General features: G+C 41.3%; 1 long non-coding RNA gene across 1 annotated transcript; it reads left to right on the top strand.

Annotated features, from left to right (window-relative positions):
• LOC125453656 (uncharacterized) lies at window positions 1-26,195 on the top strand. Its single transcript, XR_007247807.2, has 3 exons — window positions 1-61; window positions 21,748-21,885; window positions 25,123-26,195. It is a non-coding gene; the product is annotated as an uncharacterized LOC125453656 (long non-coding RNA).

Below are 26,195 nucleotides of genomic sequence, written 5' to 3' on the forward strand. Positions count from 1 at the left end.
CAAGTCTGTGTTCACAATGTTTACACCCGAGAACTGACCTTCCACTTGCTCATAATATCTGGTAAGCCTCTAAAACCTTATAATTTTCCTGGACCCCTGGAAAACTGAAGGATCCTGAGAATCATCTGGGGAAAACCAATTAATTTGACCACAGGTGACTTGGAAATCCTGGCACTGCATGAGTTTTTTAAATGAAGTAAAGAAACAAAGATTGAGAAAGTGCCACCACTGAAAGAGGTAGGCTAAAGATCTGGCTTTGAGAATAATAAATGGTGGAGCAGCAGGAAAGTGCAGGCCTGGTTGAAGGACTGGAGAGTGGACATCATCAGAAACTGGAATGACAATTCTGGCAGTTTAAAAAGGTTATTTTTTCCTTGTTTTTGTTTGAAGAGAGGTTGTAAAGGCAGAGGTGCTGAACAGTTTAGTGAGTAACAGTATAATAATAGAAGGGCAGTGGCCAATTCTCCCAGTTGAGGGATTTTTTAAAGTTATTTTTAAGCTTTAGCAGTCATAAAATGTTTTGAGTACCAGAAGAGTTGTAAGCGCCAACAATGAATTCCTCTGCCTTTGTCTGAAATCGCTTTCTGGGTGTTGTTTCCTCCTGCCTGTCAGAATCTGTGTTTGAATTTCCCTTATTGCCAAGGAATGTGTTTTTGGGATGTTGCTGTATTGGAACAACTAATTAGTTAAGTCGCTGAATTGGATCAGTTAACTTTTCCAATAGTCAAATCACTATAAATTCTGCTTTGTTTTGTTCATGTTTAATTTGTAGTGTTTAAATAAATTTTGTTTTGCTTAAAGCCAAGTGGTTCGACCAGTTTTATCACAGCTGAACAGCCACTCACATCTGTCTTTAAAATAAGATAAAGTTAGGGTTTAGGCTACCTTCTTAAAATATTTTGAGGTGATCTGGCCTGATCCATAAGACTGGAAGGAAGGAGAAATGACTGATGCACAGAACTGCAATGAATAGAGGGAGATGACTAAGACCCCTTGCGTATGAAATGTCCATCTTGTGGAATTGTGAGGTTTTCTGTCATCCAGGTCACACTTCACAATGTGTGGATCAAGCATGAATATGCTAAGCTTCCAACTTGACTTCTTCCCACTCACTTCCTAACACTCAGTGGCCAGCATCAATTTAAACAGAAGACAGATAACCTTCACTGCTTGTTAACAGAAACCGCCCAGACATGGATCCTAACTGGAAGTGATATCACTAACTAACAGCCCTTTGTAAACTAACCACTAAACAACCTGCTAATAAACTGACAGCTGTGGGAGGTTGTTTAGCTAGGAGAGGAATTATTAGGACCCCTGCCTGAAGCTTGAAATATAATACTTAAAGAAATGTCTTGGCTTGATGATTCAGAGGCTTTTGGTGATGCCATTGATTAATCAGCAATCTCATCTTAAAGACAAATTTGGAACAGGAACATCCTCAACCTTGATATGTTACCTGCCTTCACATGCCACATGACGCTGATGACAAGGATTCCCTGGTGTCTCTTAAACCAACGTTACTATGGGTTTCATAATGACAGGCGATAGCAATGTTGTTGTATTTGCTAGCTACCCATTTGTGAGCAGATAGTGTCCACTCAAAAATAGAAAATAAATTTGATTGATGCAGTAGTGTTGAGGGCACAGTGTGTTTAATCTAGCTTTAAATTCCACATGGACACCCAAAAGGTGTTATTGTTGAAACCTGAATTCTTTCCTATTAATTGTTTCTTTTTCAGGAACTCCACGAAAGACACTCTCACGTTAAGAAGTGTAAGACATATTCCCTTGAAATTCAATATCTATACCATCTTCATCATCATATCACAAATCTTGAAACTCAATGAACAAGAGACGTAATATTTGCACTTTCAAAAATCCCTGATGCAATCTACTCAACTTCAGAACTGATTACCACCACCACAATGGTGAAAGCTGTCAAGGCAATTCAGGGATTCAGCTATACTCATCCTTATAGGATGCAGGATGAAAAAGTACCAATGTAGCCCTACTTAAGTGGCTCAGCTCCTCAACAGAGTGTGTAAATGTAGTTTAACATCCATAATGTAGGTTTGTAGTTTTAAGATAGGTTTTATTCAATACGACTCCTTTAAATTTTCCATCCATGATTTCCTCATTACCTGCTAAATTAGTTCATCCAATTCTGTCATTAAATAATTATTGCTGTTCCTGATTTCTTCATGTATGTGTGAATATTTTGACTTTTTCAATGCAAGTCAGTCACATTTCAGTTCAGCCTTTGGTTGGCATCATGTTTCTTGAACAAAACACTATTCATATTATTAAACATTCCACATTAGGTCACAGGTCAACCAAAATCTAATTGATTGGCAAAACAGGCTCAAAGGGCTAAATGTCCTACTTCTGTTCTTATGTTAGCTACCATACAGACCAGATTAACTGGACTTTTTCAAGGGATGTTGGTGCTGCTGGCTGGCCAATATTTATTGCCCATCCTTAGTTGCCTTTGAAAAGGTGATGACTGACCTTCCATCTTGAACTGTTGCAGTTCACATGCTGTAGGACCCACAATGCCATTAGGGAGACTTTGACCCAGTGACAATGAAGGAACAGCAATATGTTTCCAGGTCAGGAGGGCCAGTGGCTTGGAGGGGAACTTGCAGATGGTGATGTTCCCACATATTTGCCGCCTTTGTCCTTCTTGATGGAAGTGGTTGTGGGTTTGGAAGGTTCTGTCTGAGGATCTTTGGTGAATTTCTGCAGTGCATCTTGTGGGTAATACACACTGCTGCTGAGTGTCGGTGGTGGAGGGTGTGGACGCTTGTGAATGTCATGTCAACCAAAAGTGACTGATTTGTCTTAGATGGTGCATCTTGAGTGTTGGTGAAGCTGCACCCATCCAGGGAAGTGGGGAGTATTCCATCACATTCCTGACTTATGCTTTGTAGATGGTGGCCAGGTTTTGGGCAGTCAGGAGATGAGTTACTTGCTGCCGTGTTCTTAGCCTCTGACCTGCTCTTTTAGTCACTGTGTTTATGTAACAAGTCGAGTTGAGTTTCTGGTCAATGGTAATCCCCAGGATGGTGATAAAGGGGAATTCATTGATGGTAACACCATTGAATATCAAGGGATGGGGGTTGGATTGTCTCTTATTGCCGATGGTCATTGCCTGGCATTTGTGTGGTGTGAGCATAACCTACCACTTGTTAGCCTAAGCCTGGATATTGTCCAGATTTTGTTGCATTTGAACACGGACTGCTTCAGTATCTGAAGAGTCTCAAATGGTGCTGAACATTGTGCAATCATCAGTAAATATCCCCACTTCTGACCTCATGATGGAGTGAAGGTCATTGATGATGCAACTGAAGATGGTTGCGCCAGGGACAGTACCCTGAAGAACTCCTGCAGAGATGTCCTTGAGCTCAGATGGCCAACCACAACCATCTTCCTATGCGCCAGCTATGACTCCTACCAGCAGACAGTTTACCCCGATACCCATTGATTCCAGTTTTCCTGGATGCTGCACTCGGTCAAATGTGGCCCTGATATCAAGGGGCTGTCACTCTCACATCACTTCTGGAATTCAGCTCTTCTGCCATTTTGAACCAAGGCTGTAATGAGGTCAGGAGCTGAGTGGCCTTGGTAGAACCCACACTGAGAATCACTGAGCAGGTTATTGCTAAACCAGTGCTACTTGATGGGACTGTTGATGACACACTTCATCACTTTACTGATGATCGAGAGTAGCCTGGCTGGTTTGGATTTATCTTACTTCTTGTATACTGACATAACTGGGCAAGTTTTCATATTGTTGGGTAGATGCCAGTGTTGTTACTGTACTGAAACAGATTGGCTAGGAGACTGGCAAATTTTAGAGCATAAGTTTTCAGTACTATTATGGGAATGTTGCCAGGGGCCATTGACTTTACAGTATCCAGCATCTCCAACCTTTTCTTGATATGATTTGGAATGAATTGAATTGTCTGAAGACTGGCATTTATGATGCTCTGGACAATTGGTGGCCAAGTAAACAGTGAAGGAGGTTTTCCAAGATTTACAAAGGGATCTTGGTCAAATGGGTCAATGGGCTGAAAAATGGCAGGTGGAGTTCAGTCTGGTTCAATCAAGGAATAGCATTTTGGTACAACAAACATGGGAAAGACTGTTACAATTAATGGTGGGGCCTTGGGTAGTCTTGTAGAACAGAAAGACCTAGGGGTTCAGGTACGTCATTCTTTGAAGTTTGCACCACATATAGACAGGGCAGTTGAAAGAGTGTTTAGAACACTTGCCTTCATTAATCAGTTCTTTGACTTTAGTGGTTGGTAAGTCATATATAGATTGTACAGAACATTGGTAAGGCTACTTCTGGAGTACTGTGTCAAGCTCTGGTTGTTTTGTTACAGGAAGGATTTTATTAAGCTGGAGAGGAATCAGATGAGATTTACCAGGCATGGAAAGTTTGAGTTATAAAGAAAGGCTAGATAGGCTGAGACTTTTTTTCACTGGAGTATAGGAGGTTGAGAGGCGACATTATATGGGTTTACAAAATTATGAGGTGTATGGATAGGGTTAGTAGCAGGTGCCCTTGCCCTAGGATGGGAATTCCAAGACTATGGGGCATGTTTTTTAAGGTGAGAAGAGACACTTAAAAAAAGACATGAGGGGCAATATTTTTATACAGAAGGTGGAATGAACTTCCTGAGGAGGTGGTGGATGCAGGTACAGCCACAATGTTTAAAAGACACTTGGATAAGAACATGTCAGGGAAAGGTTTGGACGGATGTGGGCCAGGGGCAGGCAGGTGGGATTAATTTAGTTTGGGATTATGTTTGGCATGGACTGGTTGGATTGAAAGGTCTGTTTCCGTGCTATATGACTGTACAACTCCATGAAGTTAAGATGGATCTTCCACTTGGAATTTCTGGCTGAAGATTGCAGCAAATGCTTCGGCTTTATCTTTTGCACTGATGTGCTGGGCTCTTCCGTCATTGAGGATGGCGATATTTGTGGAGCCTCCTTCTCTAGTCAGTTGTTTAATTGTCCACCTTTATTCCTGAATGAATGTGGCAGGACAGCAGAATTTAGATCTGATCTGTTGGTTTTTGGGTAATTTAGCTTTGTCTATCACATGCTGGTCATGCTGTTGGCATGCAAGTGGTCCTGTTCGGTAGCTTCACCTCAGTTTTAGGTATGCCTGGCACTGCTCATGGCGTGCCCTCCTGCACTCTCCATTGAACCAGAGTTGATCCCCTGGCTTGATGGTAATGTTGGTGTGGGCTAGGTGCCAACTATAAGGTTACAGGTTGTGCTGGAGTATAATTCTGCTGTATTGATAGCCCATAGCACCTCACGGATACCCAGACTTGAGTCGCGAGATCTGTTCAAAGCCTGTCCCATTTAGCACAATGATAGTGTCACACATCACGATGGAGGGCATTCTCAATATGAAGGCGGGACTTTGTCTCCACAAGGGCTGTGTTTCCTTAGTCCTCCTCCTCCCCCCCAAAGGCAAAGTAAGCCTTAATTTCCAACTCAGAAAAGTCTTTCAGCAAAGAGAGAACTTAACATCTTCGGATTTTCCAAAATACTCCAAATGCTTTGAAGTACTGTAAACATTAGTGTCGCGGGAAGAACAAGGACTCACAAGTACCATACTGATTTAGGCAACACAAACTAATTTCATAGGAGATTTTTCCAGCTCTTTCTAGGAGTAAACTTTTATCTCCTTGATCTGATCTAGAACTGAGTTCTGTCAAACCTGCTCTGATAACTGAATAGAAGCAAAATACTGTGGACGCTGGGTATCTGAAATAAACACGGAGAATGCTGGAGAAACCTAGCAGATCTAGCAGCATCTGTGAAGAGAGAAACAGTGCTAATATTTCAAGGTGGATATATCATTCTTCTTCAGAACTGAAATGTGTTGCAAAATCTTTTATTTATACTTTTGACAGAGGCAAAAGCCCAATACAAAAACAAATGTGTTGTTAATGATGGAAAAAGAGAAAAGATGTAAAATGGAAATAAATAAAGATGTGAAAGAGAGGGAATGAGTCATCTCTCTTAAGAACAAAATGAACAAGACAGAAACAAGTCAAAGAAAATGGGATGAAGGGTGTAGGCCCAAAATGTCAGCTTTTGTGCTCCTGAGATGCTGCTTGGCCTGCTGTGTTCATCCAGAAACAAGTCAAAGTTGTGGGGTGGGTGGAAGAGAGCATGCAAGAAAAGTGGAAAACAGACATTACGGTGGCATGGTGGCTCAGTGGTTAGCACTGCAGCCTCACAGAGCCAGGGACCCAGGTTCGATTCCAGCCTTGGGTAACTGTCTGTGCGGAGTTTGCACATTCTCCTCATGTCTGCATGGGTTTCCTCTGGGTGCTCTGGTTTCTTCCCACAATCCAAAGATGTGCAGGCTAGGTGGATTGGCCATGCTAAATTGCCCATAGTATTCAGGGTTGTGTGGGTTATAGGGGGATGGGTCCGGGTGGGGTTTTCCAAGGGGCAGTGTGGACTTTTGGGCCAAAGGGCCTGTTTCCACACTGTAGGGAATCTAATGAAAAAAAAGTAATGCAATCAGTTTCTGAAATTTTTGAATTTCATAGTGACTATTCTGTATTTTGATCTCTAGTCTTGGATGGTCCCACTGCAGCCTCCCGTACCTCCCCCCAACCTAAATGGAAACATTTTCTTTGTGCCTATCCTATTAAACCCATTAAATGTTTTTTAATCCAGAGAATGGTGGGAGTCTGGAACACTCTGTCTGGGAAGGTCTTGAGGCAGGTAACCTCACAACTTTAAATGAGCTTTTGGATGAACACTTGAAGTGTCATTTAAGGCTATGGGCCGAGTGCAGGAAAGTGGGACGAATGCAGATAGTGATGTATTTTTTAAGGTACAGAAGCAGTGGGCTAAAGAATCTCTTTTGTACTCTATGGTTCTGTGAAACCAAATTCACAATTTAAATACCTCCGAAAGGTCATCCCTGTACCCTCTCTTTTCAAGAGAAAAAAGACCAGCCTGTTGATCCATTCCTGATAGATGTAACCTCACAGGACTGATATCATCATTATAAATCTTCTTAATGTCCTTTCCAAAGCTTTGAAATCCTTTTCATCATCTGGTGACCACAATTGTACTCAGTGTCCTAAATTTGGTCTAAAAGAAGTTCATATATTCCACATATATCTTCGACATTACAAATCAATGCTTTTACTACTACGCCTTTGTGGTTTGCCTTTCTCATGGCCGTAATGATGCATGTTTCAGTTTTTTGTGCTTTATCTCCTTGTGCAGGCAAGCCCCGGGATGCAAACATGATCCATTCTCGAGTCTGTTCACAAGCCAATTTGTACGTAAACCGCAACAATGAAAAGGAGCCATTCAAAAGTACAGGAAATGTTCGTATGTCAGATCTTTGAAATGACACCCCTGTATGAGATACCATACAGAGTACGAGCATTCGTAAATCAGACATTTGAAAATTGGGGACGCCCTGTACCCCCAGACCACTTTGCAACTCATTTCAGTTCTTTAGCTGTGTTGAGATCCAGGTGCTAATTATACATTCACTTCACACATCGTGTGCTTCACCCTCAGTATGGACTACACCTTGTAATTAGGTGTCATTCACAAATTTAGAAATTGTCTTGATTCCAAAATCTAAATCTTTAAAGTAGCTTATTTCCTTTCTAAATATTAATTCTTTCATTATTCATACAATGACAATTTTATTGAGAAGGGTGCATTGAGTATAGGAGTTGGGATGTCATTTTGTGGCTGTACAGGACATTGGTTAGGCCACTATCGGAATACTGCGAGCAGTTCAGGTCTCCCTTCTACAGGAAGGATATTGTGAAACTTGAAAGGGTTCAGAAAAGATTTACGAGGATGTTGCCAGCGTTGGAGGGTTTGAGCTGTAGGGAGAGGCTGAATAGACTGGGGTTGTTTCCTCTGGAGCTTGGAGACTTATAGAAGTTTAGAAAATCATGAGGGGCATTGATAGGGTAAGTAGACAAGGTCCTTTCTCTGGGATAGGAGAGTACAAAACTTGACGTTATAGGTTTAAAGTGAGGGAGGAAAGGTTTTAAAGAAACCTAAGGGGCAACTGTTTCATGCAAAGGTTGGTGCATGTATGGAATGAGCTGCCAGAGAAGGTGGTGGAGGCTGGTAAAATTACAACATTTAAAAGACATCTGGATGGGTATATGAATAGGAAGGGTTTAGAGGGATATAAGCAAAATACTGGAAAATGGGAGTAGATTTATCTAAGATATCTGGTCGGCATGAACGAGTTGGACCGAAGTGTCTGTTTTCGTGCTATACATCTCTCACTCTATGTTCTGTGACCCCTGTTCTTGCAGGGACGTCATCTTACTAGCTTTCTAGTGGTCTTTTACTTGGATCTACAAATCCTCCAGCAAGTTATGAAATGTATTTTTAACAGCTTACACATTAGGGTCAAATCATGGCCATTAGGCTCCCTGATTCTTAACCGATGGAACAGGTTTAAAATGGTTTCTCTGTGCTGGATAGTTTGATGTTAACTAAATGAAATGTATCATAATTGATGAAATGTATTTAGTGGCTGTTATTCTTTAAAGTGTACATTAATTCTTTAGTGGCATTGGTTCTAATCTCTTTGGGTCAGTATTTCCATTCTTCAAGCACATTTATAAAAGTTGACTATAACACAATAAAAGTTGTAGCAACAGCAGCTTCTCAGCCCTGGAATTAGATAAAACTAAATAAAAAAGACAAATTATGCTATAAACAAAAATTAATTTTCCAGGCCAGATTATCTCACTTGGTTTGTTTATGTTATTGAATATGTGATACAATTATAGCTACCTGCTTTTATTTATTCTTTCATGGGATGTAAATAATGTTGGCAAGATTCACTGCCCATTTTAATCCTCTTGAGCTGGGTGGCTTACTAGAACATTTCAGAGTCAATTACATCACTGTGAGTTCAAAATCGCATGTCGACCAGACAGCTAAGAACGCCAGATTTCCTCTCCTAAAGGTCATTAGTGAACCAAAAAGGCCATTACAATGAGAGTATTATGGTAACCATTGCTGAGAATGGCTAACATTATATTCCAGATTTATCCATTGAGTTTAAATGCTGTAAACTCCTGCTGTGGGATTTTAACCCATAACCCCACAGTGTCAACCTGAGCCTCTGAATCATTAGTAAAATGACATTGCCACCACACCATCTAAATTTGACTAGAGGATGGAAAGCAACAAGAAACAAAGCTATGTAGCTTCAGGATGTTGTACAAATTTGTACACAAAACAAGCCAAGATCTAATCCCAATCATCAGAGAATGTGAGAAGTCACCTACGGCAGGCTTTTTTCTCAGATGTTACTAAAATGCCATTAATCCATGTCATGATTTTCTGCCATTTTTCTTTCCGGAGAAAGGATTTTAGACAAGTAGTCAACACAAAACTTTTTTTCATCAGTGTAATGGAAAGGTGTAGGAGAAACAGGGTGGTGGTGATGGGAGATTTTAATTTTCCCGACATTGACTGGGATTCACTCAGTGTTAGGGGTCAAGACGGAGCAGAATTTGTAAGGTGTGTCCAGGAGTGTTTTCTAGAGCAGTATGTAGGTAGTCCAACTCGGGAAAGGGCCATACTGGACCTGGTGCTGGGGAATGAACCCAGCCAGGTGGTTGACATTACAGTAGGGGACTACTTTGGAAATAGCGACCACAATTCTGTAAGTTTTACAATACTCATGGACAAGGATAGGAGTGGTCCTAAAGGAAGAGTACTAAACTGGGGGAAGGCCAACTATAACAAGATTCAGCAGGATCTGAGGAATGTATATTGGGAGAAACTGTTTGAAGATAAATCCACATTTGATATGTGGGAGGCTTTTAAGGAGAGGTTAGTGTGCAGGAGAGACATGTTCCTGTGAAAATGAGGAATAGAAAAGGCAAGATTAGGGAGCCATGGATGACAGGTGAAATTGTGAGACTAGCCAAGAGAAAAAAGGAAGCATACATGAGATCTAGGCGACTGAAGACAGACGAAGCTTTGCAAGAATATCGGGAATGTAGAGCGAATCTGAAAAAAAAAGGATTAAGAGGGCTAAGAGACGACATGAGATATTGCTAGCAAACATGGTTAAGGAAAACCCTAAAGCCTTTTATTCATATATAAAGGGCAAGAGGGTAACTGGAGAAAGGATTGGCCCACTTAAGGACAAAGAAGGAAAGTTATGCGCTGAGTCAGAGAAAATGGGTGACATTCTTAACAAGTACTTTGCATCGGCATTCACCAAGGAGAGGGACATGACAGATGTTGAGGTTAGGGATAGATGTTTGCTTAGTTTAGGTCAAGTTGACATAAGGAAGGAGGAAGTGTTAGGTATCCTAAAAGACATTAGGTGGACAAGTCTCTAGGTCCAGATGGGATCTATCCCAGGTTACTTAGGGAAGCGAGAGAGGAAATAGCCGGGGCCCTAACAGATATCTTTGCAGTGTCCTTAGACACGGGTGAGGTCCCAGAGGACTGGAGACTTACTAATGTTGTCCCCTTGTTTAAAAAGGGCAGCAAGGATAATCCAGGTAATTATCGACCGGTGAGCCTGACGTCAGTGGTAGGGAAGCTACTGGAGAAGATACTGAGGGATAGGATCAATTCCCATTCGGAAGAAAATGGGATTATCAGTGATAGGCAGCATGGTTTTGTGCAGGGAAGGTCATGTCTTATCGACATAATAGAATTCTTTGAAGACGTGACAAAGTTGATTGATGAGGGAAAGGCTGTAGATTTCATATGCATGGACTTCAGTAAGGCATTTGATAAGGTTCCCCATAGCAGGCTGATGGAGAAAGTGAAGTCACATGGGGTCCAGGGTGTGCTAGCTAGATGGATAAAAAACTGGCTGGGCAACAGGAGACAGAGGGTAGTAGTAGAAGGGAGTTTCACAAATTGGAGACCTGTAACCAGTGGTGTTCCACAGGGATCTGTGCTGGGACCACTGTTGTTTGTGATATATGTAAATGTTCTGGAGGAAGGTGTAGGTGGTCTGATCAGCAGGTTTGCTGAGACACTAAGATTGGTGGAGTAGCTGATAGTGAAGGGGACTATCAGAAATTACAGCAGAATATAAATAGACTGGAGAGTTGGGCAGATAAATGGCAGATGGAGTTCAATCCGGGCAAATGCGAGGTGATGCATTTTGCAAGATCAAATTCAAGGGCAAACTATACAGTAAATGGAAAAGTCCCAGGGAAAATTGATGAACAGAGAGATCTGGGTGTTCAGGTGCATTGTTCCCTGAAGGTGACAACGCCGGTCAATAGGGTGGTCAAGAAGGCATATGGCATGCTTTCCTTCAATGGGCGGGGTATTGAGTACAAGAGTTGGCAGGTCATGTTGCAGTTGTATAGGACTTTGGTTCGGCCACATTTAGAGTACTGTGTGCAGTTCTGGTCGCCACAGTACCAGAAGGATGTGGATGCTTTGGAGAGGGTGCAGAGGAGGCTCACCAGGATGTTGCCTGGTATGGAGGGTGCTAGCTATGAAGAGAGGTTGAATAGATTAGGATTATTTTCATTAGAAAGACGGAGATTGAGGGGGGACCTGATTGAGGTCTACAAAATCATGAGGGGTATAGACAGGGTGGATAGCAAAAAGCTTTTTCCCAGAGTGGGGGACTCAATTACTAGGGGTCATGAGTTCAAAGTGAGAGGAGGAATGTTTAAGGGAGATATGCGTGGAAAGTTCTTTACACAGAGGGTGGTGGGCACCATTGCCACGGACGTGGTAGACGCTGACACGTTAGCATCTTTTAAGATATATTTGGACAGGTACATGGATGGGCAGGGAGCAAATGGACACATACCGTTAGAAAATAGATGACAGGTTAGACAGAGGATCTTGATCGGCGCAGGCTTGGAGGGCCGAAGGGCCTATTCCTGTGCTGTAGTCTTCTTTGTTTCTTTGTTTAATCTCACCACTTTTTTTTCAGGTACTCAAATGAAAAGTATGTTAAATATAAATAAAACAATAACACAGAAGATTCAAGTAAACCGAAGCTGAAATTGCTGGAGAAACTCAGCGGATCTGGCAGCATCTGTGGAGAGGAAGCAGAGTAAATGTTTCAAATCCTGTACCCTTTCTTCAGAACAGCAAAGTTAAAACATTGCAGACACAGGAGTTCTGCAATAAAAAGAGAAAATACCCAATAGGCCTAACACAATCTGTGGAAAGAAACAGGCTTCAGGTCTGTAGTATTCCATTAGATCTTAGATGTTATCTGAGTATGTCATTAGATACATCAGTTTTGATGAGTCAACTCCCAAACAGGCAAGATGCTCCAACCATTCATAATGGTGACTAATTTCACTGTTTCCAAGAACTTAGAGTCTCTACAGTGTGGAAAGAGGTCATTTGGCCCATTAAGTCTGCACTAGGCCGAGGCCCCACAACACTATACCCATAACCCCACACTTACCACAACTAATCTACCTATCTTTGGACTGCGGCAGGAAATCGGAGCACCACACAAAAACCCACACAGATACAAGGAGAATGTGCAAATGCCACGCAATAGTCATCTCAGACCTGAATTGAACCTAGGCCCCTCGTGCTGTCATGTGGCAGTGCTAACTACTGAGCCACTGTGCCACCCAACTTCTTGCAGTCCTGAAAGGAACTTTATATTAAATCAATGGATACAGTCAAAACCAAGGATTGAGGGTCTGCAAAATTATTAATCAATGTGAACAAGACTGGAGCATGAGGAGTGACAGGAAAGTAAAGAACAACAGCGTTGTATAGATGAAATTTTGAAATACAATTTGTAGTTGTTCATTGCTTTTCATACTGCAGTAGAATACCTACTTCCATCGAAATGTCATAATCCATGTAGCTAGGTAGCAGAACTCCTTCAAACAATATATGTTTCAGTAATTTCTCAAAATGGGTATTTATTTTGTGAAAGTGAAGTCTATGTACATTCTTATCAATTTACTTTAGAAAATCTATTGCAGCTTTTTTGTAAGAATAACCTAACGGAAAAGGTTCTCAGAGAATTTTCCATATTACTCTGCATTCAGCCTGTCTTATGTTTTACACTTGTTTCTACTCTGTTCTATACCAGTCCCACTAATGTTAAGTTTTGTGAACAAATCAATCAACCCAGTTGATAGTGGCTGATCATAAATGCAAAATGCTTGGTGCGCTCCTGCACCAGAAGAGGGAAGTTGGAGAAGCGTCTTCTATTGGTCTTTAGTGCCGTGCAGGCATCAGATTGTTCTTGGACTTCATTGCAAGTGTGCAATAAGCACAAGCTAAACCATTCATTTTATCTATGCAATTTCGCTCCTTGTGCCATCCTTATTACATATGGATGAATCTTAAGTCTCTATTAATATGTATAAGTGTCATTCTTTTTCTGCTTGTAATTTCTGAAGAATATAATTTTTGACTTTTTAAAAAGTAATTCCATCTTCCTTTGGTACAGTGTGAAGGAAGAACTGAATAATGGTCTTCAATAGTCCACTGACCATCTGGGTCATGACCTAAACTAAGAAATCAAATTTGAATAATGCTTTCAAACATTAAAATGTTGAAAAGAGAAGTAGTCTAATTCATGTGCAACATTTTGCAAATTTATCTTTCATAAGCTTATTAATGCTGGATAGAATAACAGTGGCTCAAAAAATGGTAATGAAATTCAACATAAAAAATATGCTCCATGATCATTGTTCACTCATCTTCCAACAATAAAAACTAATCTTTTTGATAGGATGGTTATTTAATGTTCTGTCAGTTAAACAACAAAATTATAAGACGAATCTCACTCATTTAAAGGCCAACAGATGCATAGATGTACTTAGATTATGGAGAATACGCTAGTTAGAAATAGGTTATTCAGTTTACTGTCTTTCAAGCTACAGGTGAATGTAAGTATTGTCTGATGGGGAAATGATAAAAAAAATAGTAGCTGGAGTCAAACCTCAACTGAATTACCTGCAGACTGAACAACTTGAATGAGAAAAAAATTCATTGCAGCAGAATGATATTTTTATCCTAATTTTCGCAAGAAAATTCCAAAGACCTTCTCTATCATTAACAAAAAATGGCTCCAGAGGGTCAAATTAGAAATTCTGCCATCAAACATTGCACCTACCATTTTTGCAGGTGTTGCAGGGATTGTTTTATTTTGGGTAGAGCATGTGGGTTTGCAGGGGATGGGGAAGGATGGGGAATAGTTTCAACTCGCACATTCCTGGTTCATGAAGGCAAATAGGGCCATAGAGTTACACAGCATGGAAATTGACCCTTTAGTCCAACTTGTCCTCGCTGACCAGATGTCCTAAACTGATCTAGTCCCATTTGCCAGCATTGGGCTCATTTCCCTCTAAACCGTTCCTATTCACGTACCCATCCAGGTGTCTTTTAAATGTTGTAATTGTACCTAGCTCCACCACTTCTTCTGGCAGCTCATCCATACACATACAACACTCTGCCTGAAAAAGTTGTCCCTCAGGTCCCTTTTAAATCTTCTGAGGAAAGGTCACTGGACCTGAAGCGTTAACTCTGATTTCTCTCCACAGATGCTGCCAGACCTGCTGAACTTTTCTAGCAATTTCTGTTTATGCTTCTGATTTACAGCATCCACAGTTACTTTGTTTCTTTTTTAACCTTTTATATCTTTCCCCTCTCATCTTAAACCCAAGCCCTCTAGACTTGGACCCTGGGAAAAAGACCTTGTCTATTCACCCTAACTATGCCCCTCGCAATTTTCTAAACCTCAATAAGTTTACCCCTCAGCATCCAATGCTCCAGGAAAAATAGCCCCAGCCTATTCAGCCTCTCCCAGTAGCTCAAATTCTCCAATCCCAGCAATAGACTAATAATTATTTTCTGAATGTTTTCAAGTTTAACAACATCTTTCCTATGGCAGGGAGACCAGAATTGGACGTAATATTCTGAAAGTAGTCCAACCAATGTCCTGGATGTCGCAACATGACATTTTAACTCCTATACTCAATGCACTGACAAATGAAGACAAGCACTTTTTTCACTAACCTATCCACCTGCGACCCCACTTTCAAGCAACTATGCACCTGCACCCCGTGTCCCTTTGTTTGGTAACACTCACCAGGGATCCACTTATTAAATGCCCTGCCCTGATTTGCCTTTCCAAAATGCAGCACCTCACATTTATCTAAATTAAACTCCATCTGCCACTCCTCGGCTCATTGGCCCATCTGATCAAGGTCCCATTGTATGCTAAGATAACCTTCTTCACTGTCCACTACATCATCAATGTTATTGTCATCTGCAAACTTATTAACCATACCTCTTATATTCACAACCAAATAATTTATATCAATGACAAAAAGCAGTGGACGTAGCACCAATCCTTGTGTGACATTGCTTATCACAGGCTTCCTGTCTGAAAAACACCCCTCTACCACCACCCTCTGTCTCATACCTTCAAGCCAATTTTGTGTCCAATTATCTAGGTCCCCCGGATCCTATATTATCTAACCTTACCAGCTAGCCCATCATGTGCAACTTTGATGAATGCTTTACTGAAGTCTATATAAACAAAGACCACCACACTGTCTTCATAAATCTTCTTTGTCACTTCTTTAAAAAGCTCAATGAAGTTAGTGTCATGTGACTTCCGATGCACAAAGCCATGTTGACTATTCCTAATCAGTCCTTGCCTTTCCAAATGCATGTAAATCCTGTTCCTCAGAATCCCTACCCATAACTTAGCCACCACTAGCAAGTCTCCCTGCCAGAATACCAGCTCCTTTCCAATTCAGGGTGCAACCTGTCTTTCTGATGCAGGTCATTTCTACCCCAGAAGAGACCCCAATGATCCAAAAATGTGAATCCCTGCCCCCAGCATCAGTTCCTCAGTCACATATTTATCTGCCTTCTCCTTCTATTTCTACTGTCACTAACACATGGATTACTATCTCTGAGGACTGACTTTTAAAGCACCTGCCTAATTTCCTATGTTCTCTGCAGAACCTCGTCCTGTTCACTTTCTATGTCATTGGTACCAACGTGTGGCCTCCTGCTGGCCTGTCTCCCCTTTGAGAGTATTCTGCGCTGTCTCTAAGACATCCTTGATCCTGGCTTCAGAGAGGCCACACACCATTCTGATACCTCACTGTCAGCTGCAAAAACATCTGCCTGTGCCCCTGACCACAGTGTCCCCTAGCACAACTGATCGCTGGAACCTGACCTATTTCTCATTTGAACAGAGCCAGTTTTGCGACCAGAAACCTGGTTATCAGTGCTATATTCCCCTGAGTGGCCATCAACCTGACATTTATCCAAAACAGCATACTTGTTTGAGATGGAGATAGCTACAGGAGACTCCTGCATGACTTGCCTACCTCTCCTACCTTTCCTGGGGGTAATCCATCTGCCTGACTGTACCTGCAGTTTTTCTACCTTTTTGGAACTGTCATCTGTCTCCAGCATCTGCAGTTCCCATTATCTTGGTCCCACCCCCTTGCTCCTGCAAATTCCTTATTGTGTCCAGCTGCCGATCCAATCGATACTGCAATCTGATAAGATTTTCATCCAAACACATTTCCTGCGGACATAATCTCCAGGAGCATGGAAATTCTCCCTAATCTCCTGCAAGTGACAGGAAGGGCACATTACTGCACTAAAAGCCATCCATGCACCTTAAACAACCTGCAAACCCAGAATATAACCAAAAACAATCGCAGCACACGTTCTTAAAAACTCAGCATTGAGCACAGTCTTACTGTTCAAAATCACTGCTCTTGGATAACTTCATACATTTCTTTTACATTAAAAATTTAATCAAGATACAAGCCTTAATAAAACATTTTAAAAAACTCACCCTACTCAACGATTATAGATTTACAAAAAAAAACAGAATAAGATTCATAAGTTTTATCAGTCTTAAAATCAAACACTTCAGTGATCAGGTTTTAAAATCATGACTGATCACTCCCAGTTGCTTTTTTGTAGTTCTGATAATGGGATCTCCCAAGGTCATCTGTGAAACTGCTCTGCACTGTTTGCTTTTCTTTGACCAATTACAGCAATGTTTGTAATTTCACAGTCAGTCAGCTGTGAAACGTTATTGCTTGATTCTTTTGTTGTATTCTTATTGATCTCTATAACTGTTCTCCAAACTCTCCACATGGTCACTCTCCTGAAACTTCATCTCCCCCACTTTTCTTCCAGTTTAAAGCATCATTGTTTTTGATTTTTGTTTAAGTTCCATAATCAATGCATAACTTATAAAAATCATAATTACTGTCTTTGGGTCACAGAATCATAGAGATGTACAATATGGAAACAGACCTTTCAGTCCAACACATCCATGCCAACCAGATAACATATTTAAATCCAGCCCCATATATCGCCCCTTGGCCCCTATCCCTCTAAACTCTTCCTATTCTTATATCTATCCAATGCCATTTAAATGTTGTAATTGTACCAGCCTCCACCACTTCCTCTGGCAGCTCACTCCACACATGCACCATCCTCTACATGAAAAAGTTGCCACTTAGGTCCCTTTTAAATCTTTTCCCTCTAACCTTAAACCAATGTCCTCTGGTTTTGGACTCCTCTATCCTGGGGGAAAGACCTTGTCTATTTATCCTATCCATGCTCCTCATGATTTTACGTACATGTATAAGATCACACCTCAGCCTCCAATGGTCCAGGAAAAATAGCCCCAGCCTATTCAGCTTTTCCCGATAGCTCGAATTCTCCAGCCCTGGCAACATCTTCATAAATCTTTTCAGAACCCTTTCAAGTTGCACAACATTCATCCTATAGCAGGGAGACTGGAATTGCACACAGTATTCCAAGAGCGGCCTAATCAATGTCCTGTAAAGCTGCAAGGTGACACCCCAAAGCCTATACTCAATGCACTGACCATTTGAAGGAAGGCATACGAAACGCCTTCTTCACTATCCTACCTACCTGTGACTCCGCTTTCAAGCAGCTATGAACCTGTGCCCCAAGGTCTCTTTATTTTATAACATTCCCCAGGACTTTACTATTAGGTGTTTAACTCCTTCCCTGATTTGCCTTTCCAAAATGCAGCATGTCAGATTTATCGAAATTAAACTCCATTTGACACTCCTCGGCCCATTGGCCCATCTGATCAAGGTCCTGTTGTACTCTGAGGTACCCTTCTTTGCTAAATAAAAACCAAAAGAACTGCAGATGCTGTAAATAGTGAGAAAAAACAGAAGTTGCTGGAAAAGTTCAGCAGGTCGGCAGTATCTGTGAAGAAAAATATTAGACTAAATGTTTCCAGTTCGGTGATGCTTCTTCAAAGGGAGGGGCACCATCCCTGAAACATTAACTCGTATTTTTTTTCTTCACAGATGCTGCCAGACCTGCGGAACTTTACCAGTAACTTCCATTTTTGTAACCTTCTTCGCTGTCCCCTACACCTCCAATTTCATCCTATGTTCACATCCAAATCATTTATATAAATGATGAAAAGCAGTGGACCCAGCACCAATCCTTGTGGCACACCACTGGTCATGGGCCTCCAGCTTGAAGAGCACCCCTCCACTACCACCCTCTGTCTTCTACCTTCAAGCCAGTTCTATATCCAAATACCTATTTAAAGAAAGTGAGGAAATGATCTCCAGCACGAAGGAAATCCCAAAAAAAGAAGCATTCATTGCCAGAATCATTTTCTGTCCACCACACGAATTTGGATTTGATTATCACTGTGAATTGTGCATGAACAACCCCAACTCGTTATGTTTACCTTCCCTTAATCCATGGTGAAGAATTTGTCCACAACCACCATAAAGAAAACCCCCAATGCCCTCCTTCCATCACCTTCTGAGATAGGACACTCCAAAATTACACAATCCTCAGAGAAACAAACGGTTATCTCTGTACTCCACTAAATTTTCAAACCGTGTCCTCTAGCTCTGGACTCACGTACAAGAACATTTAATATTGTATACAATTCAATAAAGTCACCCATCACTTTTCTAAACTCTGATGGAAACAAGTCCAACCTGACCTGTTGACATGTAGAGATAAAACTGATAGACCTGCTGGTTCCTCACAGAGACGGTGGATTATGTCCTGATGGGTAGTGCTACATTACAACATCAGTTAATCATTTCAGGGCCGCTGCCCACACGCCTAAGGCAGAATCTTACAGTGCCTGCTGGGGCCTGAGGAGAAGTGGACCTGTCAAAATCCCCAAATCCCCTTCTGCTGTTTTCCTGGAACCTGCAGCCTCTCCTTTTATGTAGGACAAGCAAGATCTAGAGAGGTTGAAATGTTCTTGTCCCAATTTGAGGCCTTTAGTCAATTATTAGCCTCTTAAGGACTTGCTTCATACCCAGGTTCAATTTTGAGGGAGAGTGGTAGGGTAGCGAAAAGTGCAGAAGTCACATTGCTCAGGTCTTGAGTGGGAAATGAGCAGTGATTTCCTCAAGGTCCCCTATTACACATCAGGCACTGCCTGCCCCCACCATCTGATTCCACAGTGCTCCTTCTGCCCTGGCATCTCTTAAAAGATCTCCAGCCCTTCTCTCCAATATCTTAGGATCCCCTTCCCACTGTACAACCTCCTGCTCTTACCAGCTCCAGGACACCAGGACCTCAAATCTGGGAGCTGCTTGCAGTCCCAATCAGATTGGGTGGCAGATCTTTGAGATAGGACATCCACAGGATCTAATCATTTAAGACTGAGATAAGAGAAACTTAAAAGATTCAAAATTTTTCGAGTTTACTTTTCATAGAATGGCAGCAATGTTGACCAGCGTTTATTACCTATCCATATTTGCCATTGGGAAGGTGTTGGTGAGCTGTCCTCTTGAACCACTGCAGTTCTTGGGATAAAGCGACACCAACACTGCTGTTAGGGAGGGTGTTCCAAGATTATAGCCCAGTGACAGTGAAGGATACATTTTCAGGTCAGGATGCTTTATGACTAAAAAAGGAACTTGCAGATAGTGGGGTTTCCATACATCTTCTGTCCTTGTCCTTCAAGATAATAGATATCATGTGCTTGAAAGAAGAGTACTGTCAGAGGAGGCTTGGTGAGTAACTCTACTGCATCTTATAGATAGTGCACATAACTGTGATTGTACATCAGTGGTGAAGGGGATAGACATTGAAAATGGTGTGTAGGATGTTAATCAAGCAGGCTGCTTTGACTTGGGATGTGTCAAGCTATTTGAAAGTTGTTGGAGCTGCACTTATCCAGAAAAGTGGGGAATATTCCACCCCTGACTAATGCCTTGTAGATGATGAACAGTTTTTGGGAGGCAGGAGATGAGTTCCTCGCTACAGAATTCCTAGCCTCTGACCTGCTCTTGTCATTGCAATATTTATATGAGTAGTCCAGCTCAGTTTCTAGTCAATGGTAATATGCAGAATGTTGATAAGGGAGAATTCAGCGAATAACAAGGGACAATGATTACAAGCTTTTTTGTTAAAAATGGTCATTGCCTGGCACTTGCATAGTATGAATGTTACTTGCCATTTATCAGCCCAAGACTGGATATTGACTAGACTTTGCAGCATTTAGGCATAGTCCAGTATCTAAGGAGTTGTAACTGATGCTGAACATTATCTAATCATCAGTGAACATGAAGATCTGACATTATGATGGAAGGAAAATCATTAATGATGCTGCTAAAGATGTTGGACATAGTTACCATCCTGACTAATTCTTGCCAAAATATCTGCAGGCTGAGATGATAGTCCTCCACCAACTAAAACCATGTTCTTTTGTTTTAGATTATTTCAGCCACTGAGGTACTTACCCCGATTCTTTTTGACTTCAGGTTTGATAGGGCTCCTCAATATCATATTCAGTCAAATACACTATCAAGGGCAGTCACTCTCACCTCACCCCTGAAATTTACTCTCTTGCCTAAGGTTGCCAAAAGCTGTAATTAGATTGGGAGTCCAGGCACATTCTCCATTACTGAATATATTTCATGTCGTGATTGACAGATCTTTCAGGGAATCAAAAGATGTAGAAAGTGGACAGAAAAGTAAAGTTCATGTAGAAGATCAACAGTTTTCATATTGAATGATGGAGCAGGCTTGAGGGGCTGAATGGTCTATTTGCTTATATTTCATGTGTTCTCGTATAATTGATGACTAAAATGTAAGATAAATAAGGCCATCTTTATCATCCTGACAATCACAGTCACATTAGAGGTTTCTGGTATCTTCATGTAGTCAATATTGAGACTTCTGGCTTTAATCCCTCGCTATGTTTAATCTGCCATTATTTTTCATGAAGCTCTGTGTCTTTAAGGACCACCTGGATTTCTCACACAAAAAGCACAGCAGCTGCTGAATCTGAAGTTCTCTTCACTGAGACAATTTGTGCAAAAAATTCATTAGCTGCTACAGTTACCTGTCTTTCCACCTTTCACATTTGTTAGGAATGAAGACTGTGAGGTACATTGAAACATTTGCTCACTGCTTCCAACCTTACCCTCAATATCCATTTTCTTCATTATTGCTTCATTCTCTGTATTTTGTACAAGAAGCACAATTAGTCATCGAGAAGCTGATATTGGACACATCCCTTGTTTCAGTGCAGCTCCTTAGTCACTAGAATAGCAACAACTGTCTTTCACTGACATGTGGCCTATTGTTCAAACTCGCTGACATGTTCATGAGAAAATCAAATAAGGTAGGTAACAAAACACAGCGTTGACAGGCTCCTGTTTCACTTCAAACCATGCTAACACTTCTCCTTCATACTATTTCAAGCTCGCCTGCATTTCTTAAGGAGGAGGTGCGTTATGACAGTTGCAGAGCACTGTGCAAGTGGAGGCATTCCTGGAAAAGACAGACGAATGGTTAAACATGGGGCAGCATGGATCTCCAGGCTACTGGAGGTGTTATGGAGTAAGTAGTAATGGGGAGGCACCCTGTGTCTAAAGGGCGCACCCAGATGTGCTCCAGACAAATTGTGAGAAAGGATCATAAGCCACCATTTCCATCACCTCCAGTGGTTGGCATGAGCAAACACATATTCCCTTCCCCTCCCCCTTTCAGCATTTCACAGGGGCTATTCCCTTTGGGACACACTGGTCCACTCCTACTCCATTCCCAACACCTTCCTACACGCCCACTGCATCTTTCTATGCTATCACAGAGAGTACAACATTTGCCAGTTTTCCTCTCTCCTCCTCACCATCCAAGGCTCCAAACACACCTTCTAAGTGAAGGAGCAATTTACCTGACTTCACTCAATCTAGTCTATGTGTTCACTGCTCACGATGTTGCCTACTGTACTTTGGGAAGATGGAATACAGTCTGGGTGACTGTCTTGCAGAATACCTACATTCTGTCAATGAAAAATTACCCTGGCCTTCCAATTGTCTGCAACTTCAACACACTGCCCAGTTCCCTAGCCAACAACTCTGTCTTAGGCTTGGTACAGTTCTCCATTGATACCCAATGCATGCTGGAAGAACAGCATCCCATTTTCCACTTTGGCACCCTGAGCTCTGTATCGAGCCCAATAATTTTAGAACCTAAACACCATATTTTGTTTTGTTTCCACACTTTCAAACCACAAGCCCTGCCATCACATGGGCTGTTTTCAGCACAACTAATGTCATGATGAAATCTATCATGTGAATCAAACTTAATTTTTTCTGACGAAGGTACCAACTCCAACATGCGTACATATCCTCCAGCTGTGTAGTACAAACTTGCACATTAGCAGCAGGTCATTCAAGACCCCTGCCAGCCTGCTCTGTCATTTAATGAGATCATGGCTTATCTGATTGTAGTCTCAAATCTACATTCCCACACCTTCAATAAACATCTATTCTTTCAAGAGTCACAAAAATCTATTGACCTCTGCCTTAAGGCTTAATAATTGTATCTTCATCACTCTCTACAACAGAGTTCCAAAGAAGAATGATGATCATCTGAGAGAAAAATTTCCTCCTCATCGCAGTCTTCAATGGGAGATCGATTTTATTAAAACAGTATTCCCCGGTCTCTCCCGCACAGAGATGCACCCTTTCAGCATCCACTGTGAAAAGTTCCCTCAGAATCTTCTGTTTCAGTAAGGTCAATGAGATTATATAGACGCCAAATTCTCAGGCTTCTGTATTTTTGTGTTGACTGATCCTTTATACCTGATTGATCTCTTGTTGTTTATCTGCTAATTAAATGCAAAGAGAAAGGCAAACACAGTAAGATGCTAGCAGTACAGAATTTGTCTTTTCAGGAGCTGCGTGCACAATATGGTGCAAGTGCTAAGAAGCTGGTCAGCCGGAAATTACCCAAAGTTTCAAAGTGCTCAGTAAATGTGAAACATATGGCCTTCACCTGGAGCTCTCAGAGCCCAGGTAGTGAGGGTAACTGGTAGTGACAGGCATGTTGAAAGTGTCAGCTCAGGGCAGCTTTCCGTTAGAAAAGGTGAATAGCTGGGACATGAGTCAGATTAAGCGCAGGGCAAAATGAATTGAGAAACGTTCCAGAAATCAGACACTGTGAATGACAGCTGAAATCGAGAACTGGGAATGTTGGCAAAGCTGTCAGCATCATTATATATCCTGAGGATATGTTGCACCCCTGACACAAATCAACTCTGAAGGTAGAAACAGCAACAACTCCACTCATCCTATGTGCTGCATTGTTGGAAGTTGCTATTGGGAGTACAGGAACTCAAAGCAACTGCTACACTGAGGATAGGCTTTTACAGTCGTCACTGATCAAATCCTGATCAGTTACATGGCAGGATTGTTGATTTAAAACACAAAAGGAAGAAGAAACATCTACAAAATTCTAAAGCTTAAATTGGAAGTTGGCAACAACACTCAGCGTTATGGTTTGGTGACTTAGAAGGGGTGTGTTTCAAATAAGGAAGCCATATAAAGATTTGTGTATCTAATAGAAATGAAGGGTAGAGCTTGATGTATCTAGGCTCACGGAAGAAAAAGCCAAACGGTCTCCCAGGAAGCTGCAGATGACTTTGAAAAACTACTTCAGAATCAACTTGAATATCTGTATCAATTGTCTGCGGTTTATGTCATACAGCTTTAATAGCCTCTGGAATACAGCAATAGTTTCATAATTGTAGAGAAAATGCTGCCTATTGCAATTTTCCATAAGTAAAGCTGATAGAATTGCCTAAATATTGATTGCACCTACTTCAGTAGATGTATTTCGTAGATCATAAAGTAATGCATTACGACCCGACCTTCAGTTCAATCAGTCCATGGTGAACATAATCCCAAACTAAACTAGTCCACCTGCCTGCTCCTGGGCCATAACCCTCCAAACCTTTCCTATTCAAATATCAATCCAAATTTCTTTTAAACATTGTATTTGTAAATGCATCCAGCACTTCATCATGGCATTCATGCCACACGGAAACCACCCTCTGTGTAAAAGATTTTCCTCTTATGTCTTTTTTAAATCTCTCTCTTCTCACCTTAAAAATGTACCCCCGAACCTTGAAATTGCCCATCTTAGGGAAAAGGCAACTACCATCAACTCTATCTATAGCACTCATTATTTTATGAACTTCTATCAGGTCACCTCTCAGTCTCCTATGCTCCAGTGAAAACAGTCCCAGCCTATCCAGCCTTTCCTTATAACTCAAACCTTCCACACCCAGCAATATCCTGGTAAATATCTTCTGAACTGTCCCCAGCTTGAAAATATCCTTTCTGAAATTGGGTGACCAGAACTGGACATAGTATTCCAGAAGAGGCCTCACTAATATCCTGTACAACCTCAGCATGACCTCTCAACTCCTATACACAAAGGACTGAGCAATGAAGGCAAGTGTGCAAAACACCTTTTTAACCATCCTGTCTACACGTGACTCAAATTCTAAAGAATTATGCACCTACACCCCAGATTCCTCTTTTCAACAAGACTACCATTAATTGTATAAGCCCTACCCTTATTTGTTGTACCAAAATCCAATACCTCACACTTATCCAGATTGAAATCCATCTGCCATTTTCCACCTATTGACCCATTTCATCAAGATACCTTTGTAATCTTAGAAAATCTTCTTCGCTGTCTACAATGTATTTTGGTGTCAACCACAAACTTACTAACAATGCCTTCTTTATTCTCATCCAATTCATTCATTTAATTGACAAACAAAAGAGGATCTAGAATTGAAACTTATGGAACACTGCCGGTCACAGGCCACAAGTCCAAAAAGCAAAAGGATCCACTGGACAAACCCAAAAACTACAGCATCCAAGACAGACAAAATTATGAGATGAATATTGCAGTCTGACAAAGATAAGACATCTTACTTGATGCCCCTTCCATTGACATAGTGAGCAGAATAGCAAAACATGGAAAAACATGTGGAAAATGTGGACTTCTACATACAATCAAGAGCTTTCCAGCATTTCATACTTTCTGTGAGGTGGGTGGCAAAAATGATTACTAGCAGCAGCAATGCAAAACAACAAAGGCCAAAGGACCTCCCTGAAGTCATGCAAAAACTCAGGCTGACAACAAACTGACAATACCTTTGAGCAATAACTGCCACTTTTCCTAAGGTTGTAAATAAAATGGGCAGTGATGATGTTATAAGCTACAGTGAGCACAGTTGGACACTGCATCATCCTGATGCAGAACAGACAAATTCCTGAATCAATATAACATGCTTAATGCATGTTATATTGATTAAGATTAAACCAAGGCATTGGTTGAGCTGCAAAATGGCATTTCTGGCATCAAATCAGCATGGCGTACTCATTGGCATAATGATCGTTCTACCCTGCACATTTCTGACAGATGTTCTTTGCTTGTGCATCAGCAGCTGTGTCAAAATGGCATCTGCCAAGCTTGATGCCACAAGTGTGTGTATGTATCACATGCACTTTAGAACACCTTCATAGTGCCCAAATGATTAATGCTACTTGCCCCAGTTTCTAGCCTCATGGCTTTATTCTGAGTTATATAGCCGCTAATATCTATTAAAACACAATGTGAGATTACATCCAAAACCCCAGCTGATTTCAGTAAACTGTCTTAATGTGTATGGCTTGGGCAGCATGCCTTGAGCTTGACAGTGTTTTACTGCTAGAGGGGATGTTTGATTTGATCTCCACAATTCAAGAGAATTTGCCCTGGCAGGTAAAGATTGAATCAGACTTGCAGTGAAAAAAACACAAAGGAAAACAATTCCTCAAACTGCCATTTTTCATCTTTATGAGAGAGCT

The sequence above is a fragment of the Stegostoma tigrinum genome, chromosome 6 (genome assembly GCF_030684315.1).
Source record: "Stegostoma tigrinum isolate sSteTig4 chromosome 6, sSteTig4.hap1, whole genome shotgun sequence".
Classification (NCBI taxonomy): domain Eukaryota; kingdom Metazoa; phylum Chordata; class Chondrichthyes; order Orectolobiformes; family Stegostomatidae; genus Stegostoma; species Stegostoma tigrinum.